This window comes from Equus przewalskii, chromosome 2, assembly GCF_037783145.1.
Source record: "Equus przewalskii isolate Varuska chromosome 2, EquPr2, whole genome shotgun sequence".
Lineage (NCBI taxonomy): Eukaryota > Metazoa > Chordata > Mammalia > Perissodactyla > Equidae > Equus > Equus przewalskii.
In genome coordinates, this window is record NC_091832.1 from 50,793,644 (window position 1) to 50,801,434 (window position 7,791).

Consider the following 7,791-nt stretch of genomic DNA (forward strand, 5'->3'; position numbering starts at 1 on the left):
CACGTTCATAGCAGCATCATTTGCAATAGTCAAGAAATGGAAACATGGCGCCAGCCCTGTGGCAGAGTAGTTAAGTTCACATGCTCCACTTTGGCGACCCAGGGTTCACGCATTCACATCCTGGGCACAGACCTACACACTGCTCATCAAGCCATGCTGTGGCAGCATCCTACATAGAGGAACTAAAATGACCTACAACTAGGATATGTTCTGGGGCTTTGGGGAAGAAAAAAAATAGGTGTTAGCTCAGGGCCAATCTTCCTCACCAAAAAGCATTAAAAAAAAAAACCCCAAAGAAATAGAAACAACCTAAGTGTCCACTGACAAATGAATGGACAAAGAAAACATGGTGTGTTTATATATATGTGCACGTGTGTATACAATGCATATATGTACACACACAATGGAACGTTATTGAACCATATTAAAGAAGGAAATCCTCACATTTGGGACCACATGGAAGGACCCTGAGGGCCTTATGCTAAGTAAAATGGCAGACAAACACTGTATGATGTCACTTATATGTGGAATCTCAAAAAGAAAAACTCACAGAAAAAGAGATCAGATTTCTGGTTACGAGAGGCGGGAGTAGGAGGGAAACTGGACGAAGGCAGCGAGAAGGCACAAACTCCCAGGCGTAGGATAAAGTCCCACTAGAGATGCAATGTACAACAGGTGACTACTTGAGCACAGCTATATGGGACATACGAAAGTTGTTAAGAGAGTAAATCCTAAGAGTTCTCATCACAGGGAAAAAACTTTTTTTTCTTTTCCTTTTTCTTTTTTTTTTTTTTTTTGACCTATATGAGATGATGGATACTAGCTAAACTTACTGAGTAATCACTGCAGAATATATGTAAATAAAATCTTTATGCTGTGTGCTTTAACTTACACAGTGCTGTGTGTCTACTACATCTCAATGAAACTGACAAAGAACAGAACACGCATGGGAACCAGAGTCCCCGTGGCAGCGCTGAAGTTCCCCCGCAGGTGTCACAGGGTGGATATGGTGAGGGCCGAGCCCAGAGTCTGAGAATCAGGGGTCAGAGTCCAGGAGCCAGTCAGTTCCGGCCCCGACCACACCTCAGCTGGGAGGTAAGGGCGCTGGTGGAGAAGGAGCAGCACTCTGAGACTAGACAGGGCCTTTGAACAGACACTGACGAGGCCGACAAATCTGATCTGCCAAATTCCCCTGTTCCCTCCTTGCCCTTCAGGAAGGGGTGGGAACTGCCCAATTGCTGCTGGCCCCTGGTCAATGCACTGTCCATTACACCCTGCCCACACTTTTGTACCTAGTCCTTTTCTAAATTAACCCTTTTAAATCATGCTCATTTAGTGTGCCAGCTGTTTCCCATGGGCCCTAACTGATACAGGTGTTAACAAATGTTAAGAGAAGAAAAGAGCTCTATGGCCAAATAAGGTTGGAAAAGTCACAGTTAAATACAACCAGGCTTTACAACTGCAGCGTGTAGCCAAGTAATGTACTGAGATATTAATGTGCTTTCATTCTCAATGCTACAGGAGACTCAAAAGGCTTGGGGTGTTTTCCAGCCCTGACCAAGAACTTGGCTGACCCTGTTCTGGGTCTGGTCTCCAGTGCCTCACAATCGCGTTAACGACGTGATGCTTCAGAGCCACAATGACAGAAGCTAATACCTGGATGACAAACCCCAACTGAGTCTTAGTTCAAGAAGTGGAGACCAATCAGGGTGAAGGGTGGGATCCCCAGGCTCCTGGGCATGAGGGGGTGGACAGGGTGGTATCTCTGAGCAGCAGGACCTGAGCCCCAATCCCCGCAGTTCCCTAGGGTGGTCCGAGCTCCGATGGAAGCCCAAGTATGTCACTGCCCACGGGAGACAGACATGGTGTCAGTGGCTTGAGAACCTTGGCCAAGATCCCTGTGCCCAGCCCTGACACGGGAATAGCAGAGTCGTCGCTGTGCAGGGCACTCCACAGAGACCATGCAGGACTATGGCCACAGCTTCAGCCCTGCACCTCATATAACCGTCATTTCCCCCAGAGGTCCTGTGAAATCCCAAGAGAAAGAGAAAACATAACTCTGATTTGCTTCCAACTGGAGGGACATGAAGTTCGTCCCATTCCTGGTTAGGACCTCTGCGCTCCGCCATAGTGCAGGGGCTCTTCTCAGCAGGGTTCCAATCTGCCGAATGGACTCACTGACCTAATTCAAAGCAAATGGAAATTTTAGGCCCTAAAGCAGTGGGCTTAGAATCTTAGGGGCAGTGCTCCTTCTTGCGTTTGCCAGACATAAGTCTCACTATGCAGCCTGAATGACACAGCCCAGGAATGTTAGAAACTGAGAAAAGAGATGTGAGCTCACCTAAGGGTTCCACTCACTCATCAGCTAAGATCTAGGAGGAAGAGCTAGCGGATGAGCAGGCCCCACCTATACGCGTTATCTACCTTAAAGAGTCTTCTTTCTGTCTCCTTTCCTCCCCTACAGAGGGGTCATGCCTAGATTTGCTAGAATCGTGTGCTAGACCTGTTCATTCAGGTGTAACCACTAATCAAGTCAACCGCTCTTCATGGAACTGCTGCTGTGCTAAGCAATGATGGCCATATAGAGATTACACAGTATTTTTTCTGGCACAAAATGTACAGTAGGACACCCATTAGAATGGCCAAAATCCAGAACACTAACACCACCAAATGATGGTGAGGTTGTGAAGCCAAAGGAACTCTCATTCACTACTGATGGGAATGCGAAATAGTGCAGCCACTTTAGAAGATAGTTTTGTGTTTTCTTGCAAAACAAACATACTTTTACCATGCAATCTAACAATCATGCTCTTGGGATTTACCCAAAGGAGGTGAAAACACGTCCACACGAAAACCTGTACACAGATGTTTATAGCAGTTTTATTGATAATTGCAAAAACTTGGGAGCAACCAAGATGTCCTTCAGTATGTGAATGGATAAATAAACTGTGGTACAGCCAGACAATGGGATATCACTCAGTGAAAAGAAATGAGCTACTAAGCCATGAAAAGACATGGAGGAACCTTAAATGTACATTATGTAGTGAAAGAAGTCAATCTGAGAAGGCTACGTATTGTCTGATTTCAACTATTAGACAATCTGGAAAAGACAAAACTATGGAAGCAATAAAAAGATAAGTGGCTGCCAGGAGTGGAGCTGAGAGGTGGGGTGAGAAAAATAGGCAGAACACAGAGGATTTATCGGGCAGCAAAAATACTCAGCATGGGTACATGTCACTATACATTTGTCTGAACCCATTGAATGGACAACACCAAGAGGAACCTTCAGGTGAGCTATGAACTTTGGGTGATTATGGTGTCAATGTAGGTTAATCTTTGGTTAAAAAAATGCAGCATTCTGCTGAGTGACGTTGATAATGAGGGATGCTCTGCATGTGTCGGGGCAGTGGGTATATAGAAAATCTCTGTACTTTTCTCTCAATTTTATTGTAAACCTAAAATTGCTGTTTAAAAAAAGGGTCTTATTAAAAAAATATATACTAGGTTTTCCGGTTAAACATGCCAACTTGAATATTTGTGAAGCCCTCTAATGAGATGAATTAAATGATATAAGCCAGAAGGGACTCCAATAATGAGAGAGGAGTCAGCAACAGATGGGAGATTCCAGCTTCCTTTTTTAAGACGGGAAGTGGATAAAGGAGCAGCAGCTGCCTTAGCAGAGTTGAGTGAGCGGCACAACGAGCCTGCAGAGGGGCAGCTGTGAGGCAGCGGCTGCCTCTTCCTGCAGAGCCCCCAGAAGCCTCGGCAGTGGGACGCAGCAGGTATGTCAGAAACCGTGGGTGGGCCGGAGCTGGGAAAGAGATATGGGTTGATGGAAGTCAGTGCATAGAAAGGTTAGCCCGCAGGGTCTTTTCCCAAACCCTGAACGGCCCACTGACTCTCCATCCCACCCAGATGGTGGATAGAGGCGGGTCCTCTGACTAGACTGAGCCAGAAAAGCTACAGGTACAAGCGCAGGAACGCTTAGCAAAGCAGAAGGTGGAGTCGAATCTTGGGGTTAAAGACAGAAGTCAGAGAAATGCTACATCTTGACCAGTGAGCACACCCTCGCTGGCTCCATTTTTCCACCCAGCTCCAGCAACGACAGCTGCTAGGTAGAGAGAGAGAGAGAGATCACAGGAAGAGGTTGACTTTTCTGAAGAAACAGAATTCTCCTGTTGCCTCACCAAAAAAAAAAAAAAAAAAGACCTACATCCTGCTTAGTGCACACACCCACACAGACACTGAGTTTCCAGTCATTTTTAGGGCCTTGCTCTTAAATAGAAATGACAAGCACGAAATATGACAAACGGCAACCAAAATGAACAGGAGAAAAAGAACCTAGAGGAAACAATGTTGGGAGCAGAATAAAATTTCATAAAACTTTTATTAACATCCTTTAGTTAATATGAGAAAATATTGCATCCAGGGATGCAATAAAGAAAAAACAGAAAGCATTCTTGGAAGATAAAAATATAATAGCTAAAATTAAAAACAGAATCACTGAAAGACAAAGTCAAAGTGATCTCCCAAAATACGGAAAATAAAAGACCAAGATGAAAAGTTGGAAATAAATTTAGAGGATAACCCAAGAAGTTCAACAATTATCAATAGACATCCCAGAAAAAGGGAACAGATAAAAACACAGAGAAGAAAATCATCCAATATGTGCTACAAAAACATTTCCCGTTAACTGAAACATGAGCGTCCTGCCTGCAGTGGCTCTCTGACTGCCCAAGAAAATAGATGAATAAAGAGCTCACATCCAGGCTCCTCATCATGAGAGGTTTAGAACAACAGGGGGAAAGATAATCTCTCAAACACTTCCAGAGAGGAAAAATGTCACATCAAAAGACATGAAATATGAATGACAACTGATTTCTCAATAACCACGTGGGAAGTTAGAAGACAAAATTCTGCAGGAAATTTATTTTCAACCTAGAGTTAAATTCCCACCTGCACTACAATTCAAGTATGAGGATAGAATAAAGATATTTTTAGACCTACAAGGCACATTCAGCCTTCTCAGGAAGTGACTGGATATGTAGTAGAAGATATGAGGAAAAGCGACAAAAAGAGAAAAACGTGGATCCCAGGAAGAGGCCTCCAGACAGGAGAATGGGAAAGGTAAACCCTAGGGTGATAGAGGAGAGTCCCCAATGACAACTCTGCAACAGGTCCAGAGAGCAGGTGATCCAGAAGGGAACGGGAGGACTGCCAGCTCCTAGGAAGAAGGGCATAAAAAAATGAAGCTGTTATAAAACCTGATGTGAGCACACAAGAAAGGAAATGTAATTACAGTATACTACTTGGCTCAGCAGTGCCCAAGATGCGTGTACGGTGAATAAATACTCAACACTGGCTTAAGTAAACTTTGTGATATAGCTGCATGGTTAGATGGCAGAAATGGTGCCATGAGAGCTAAAGTGCCATTTCCCACAATGAGAACATGTAAACCTCCAAGAATGGGACAAAATAGCCATCCCCTCTCAAAATATTCCTAACTTCAGAACCCGTTTGTAGCCAGGCGTCCTGTGGGCTAGCATTCCATGGAATATCAGTGATGGATTTGGCCCACCACCCTCTGAGTTCCCAAGCCCAGAAGCTTGCACTGTGGTCAGGGGACCCAGCAAAGTGCCTATTAAACAACAGTGAACAGCAAGGTGCCATTATGGGTCTAAATGAATGAGGCTCGGGAGATTCCCACAGCATTGCGTTGAGCCAGGAAGTTTTTATGAAGAAAGTGGGAGACATTGATATCAGCTTTTGAAAACTGGAAAAGTTTCCTCAGCCACTCCTTGACACACCTTCTACCAGACTAACCATGCTCCCCGAGGACTCCAGGCACCTGAGGTAAAGTCTTCCTTTCTCTCTCAACTCGCACATCACCCCTCGTGTTTTCAAAGGCCTTTGGGTGGCTCCCAGTTCTTGGGCGTCGCACAACTTACTGGACCCCTGAAACTCAAACATCTCTCTCTCAGACCACAACCTCCCATTCTTCCAGCCTTCCTGCTCTCTTTTCTCCACTATACCTGCCTTTCAACCTCCGTGACACCTGGGTCTTTAGAACTTGTGTCTTCTCCCAAGATCTTGCCCTCTCTTTCCTTTCCTACACACTCTGGAACTCAGGCCCAGAGCTTCAGCCATCCCTCCATCAGGCTCCTTAATTTTTTTTCTCACGCTCTCATTCTTCTGTCACATCTGCCCTGCAAACTCCCTTCACTGCACCTGAGCACCTGAGCAGTTCTAGAAAAATCATGTAACCGCAGGGAGGGGAGGCCTGGCTCAGTTTCCAGTCTCGGGTGCAAAGCACACACGTGAGCCTTTGTATTTGTCCGTGTCAGCTCCCTATCCCATTCAGTCTTCCCTGATCTCCTTAAACCTGTAACCTCTTGCCTCCTCTTCACCTCAGCTCCTGCTTCACAGGGGAAGGGTCCACATCTTCAGGTCCAAGCCGGTCCTCCAGCCCTGCCCTTGCTCTCATCCCTCCCCATCCCATCAGTGGCACTCATTCCTCACATCGTCAGCTTCTCCCCTTCATTTCCTCCTTCCCCTCAAGTCTTAAAAATCTGTGTCACTTGTAAAAATTATTACCTTATCTCTCTCCTTCTATTCTGAGCTTCCTGGGAAAAAAGTCTGCACTCAGTGTCCCCACTTTCTTATCTCCTATTCACTCTTCAGTGTAAACATGCTGTAATACGTTTCTGCCCCCATTATGCCAGGGAAGTTATTCTTGCCGAGGATACCTCCCCACTGCCAAGAGAAACAGACACTTACTAGCTCTTAAATAACTTTATTCTTTGGTGCAGTTAGTACTCTTGACCGAGAATTCTTTCCTTTCTCTCTCTCTGTGACCACGCCCTCCCCTGCCCCTTTCTCCTTCCATTTTGACAATCCATTCACTCACCCAGAAAACCCTTGTTCAGCACCTCCTCCGTGGAAGGCTGGGTGCGGGAGCTCCCGGTTTGGTGGAGGAAGGCAGCCACGGGGACCTGAGCAGTCTGTAGAGGGCCCCGGGGACCGGAAGTTTGGGCGTAAGCGAGGCACAAAAGAAGCAACTGTCATTTACACTTAAGAAGGGAGGCCTCGGAGGGGAACTGCGAGATGGCAGGGCTTTTGCCAGAAGGACAGGGGGAGATGCGCAGTCCTGGCAGAGGAGCTGAGGGAGCAGAGGCTGGAGGCCTGCCTGGCCTGGGCCCCTGCCCTCTGTGAGTTGTGTGGCATGGCTGGAGGATAAGTGTGAGGGGTCTTCCTGTCACTAGGTCCTCTTCCTCCACCAACTCCCTAAAGTTGCTGTCACCACGGTTGTTCCCTTGTCTCTCTTCTCTTCTCCTCCAGGACCCTCTCCCTGAGTGGTCTGAGGTCCACCCCCATCTAGGTGTGCAAAATAAAGCCTCCCCCTCTGTATTCTCTGTCGAGTTGATGGCATCCTCATCCCCCAGTGACCCAACACGGAGGCCTGGGGGTCATTCTTGACTCCCACCTGTCCCTCCCCTCCCCCAGCAATATCCAGGTCCCATCATTTCTCCTCCCACACCCCTCTCCCCTCCACCCCCATCCAGCCACTTGGCCAGGCTCGCAGGTCCTCTAAAGTGAGCTGTCGTGAGGGCCTCCCAGCTGGCCTCCCTGCCTCAAATCGCAACCTCCTTCTTCGTACCAGCCACTAGGTGACCTTCCTAAACCACAGAAAGGATGGTGACCCTTCTCATCACTTCCTGTCACTACAGCAGGCCCCCTCAAACTTTCCAAGAGATTCTCCCAACAGTAGAGCAGAGCCAACACATGATCCCT

The 7,791-nt window shown here is 46.8% G+C and overlaps 1 long non-coding RNA gene across 1 annotated transcript; it reads right to left on the bottom strand.

Annotated features, from left to right (window-relative positions):
* Positions 1-2,870: 2,870 nt before the first annotated feature.
* On the bottom strand, positions 2,871-7,024 carry LOC103564494 (uncharacterized). The gene is made up of 3 exons (XR_548076.2): positions 6,908-7,024; positions 5,824-5,955; positions 2,871-5,224 (listed from the first exon to the last, which is right to left on the bottom strand). It is a non-coding gene; the product is annotated as an uncharacterized lncRNA (long non-coding RNA).
* Between the last annotated feature and the right edge of the window lie 767 nt (positions 7,025-7,791).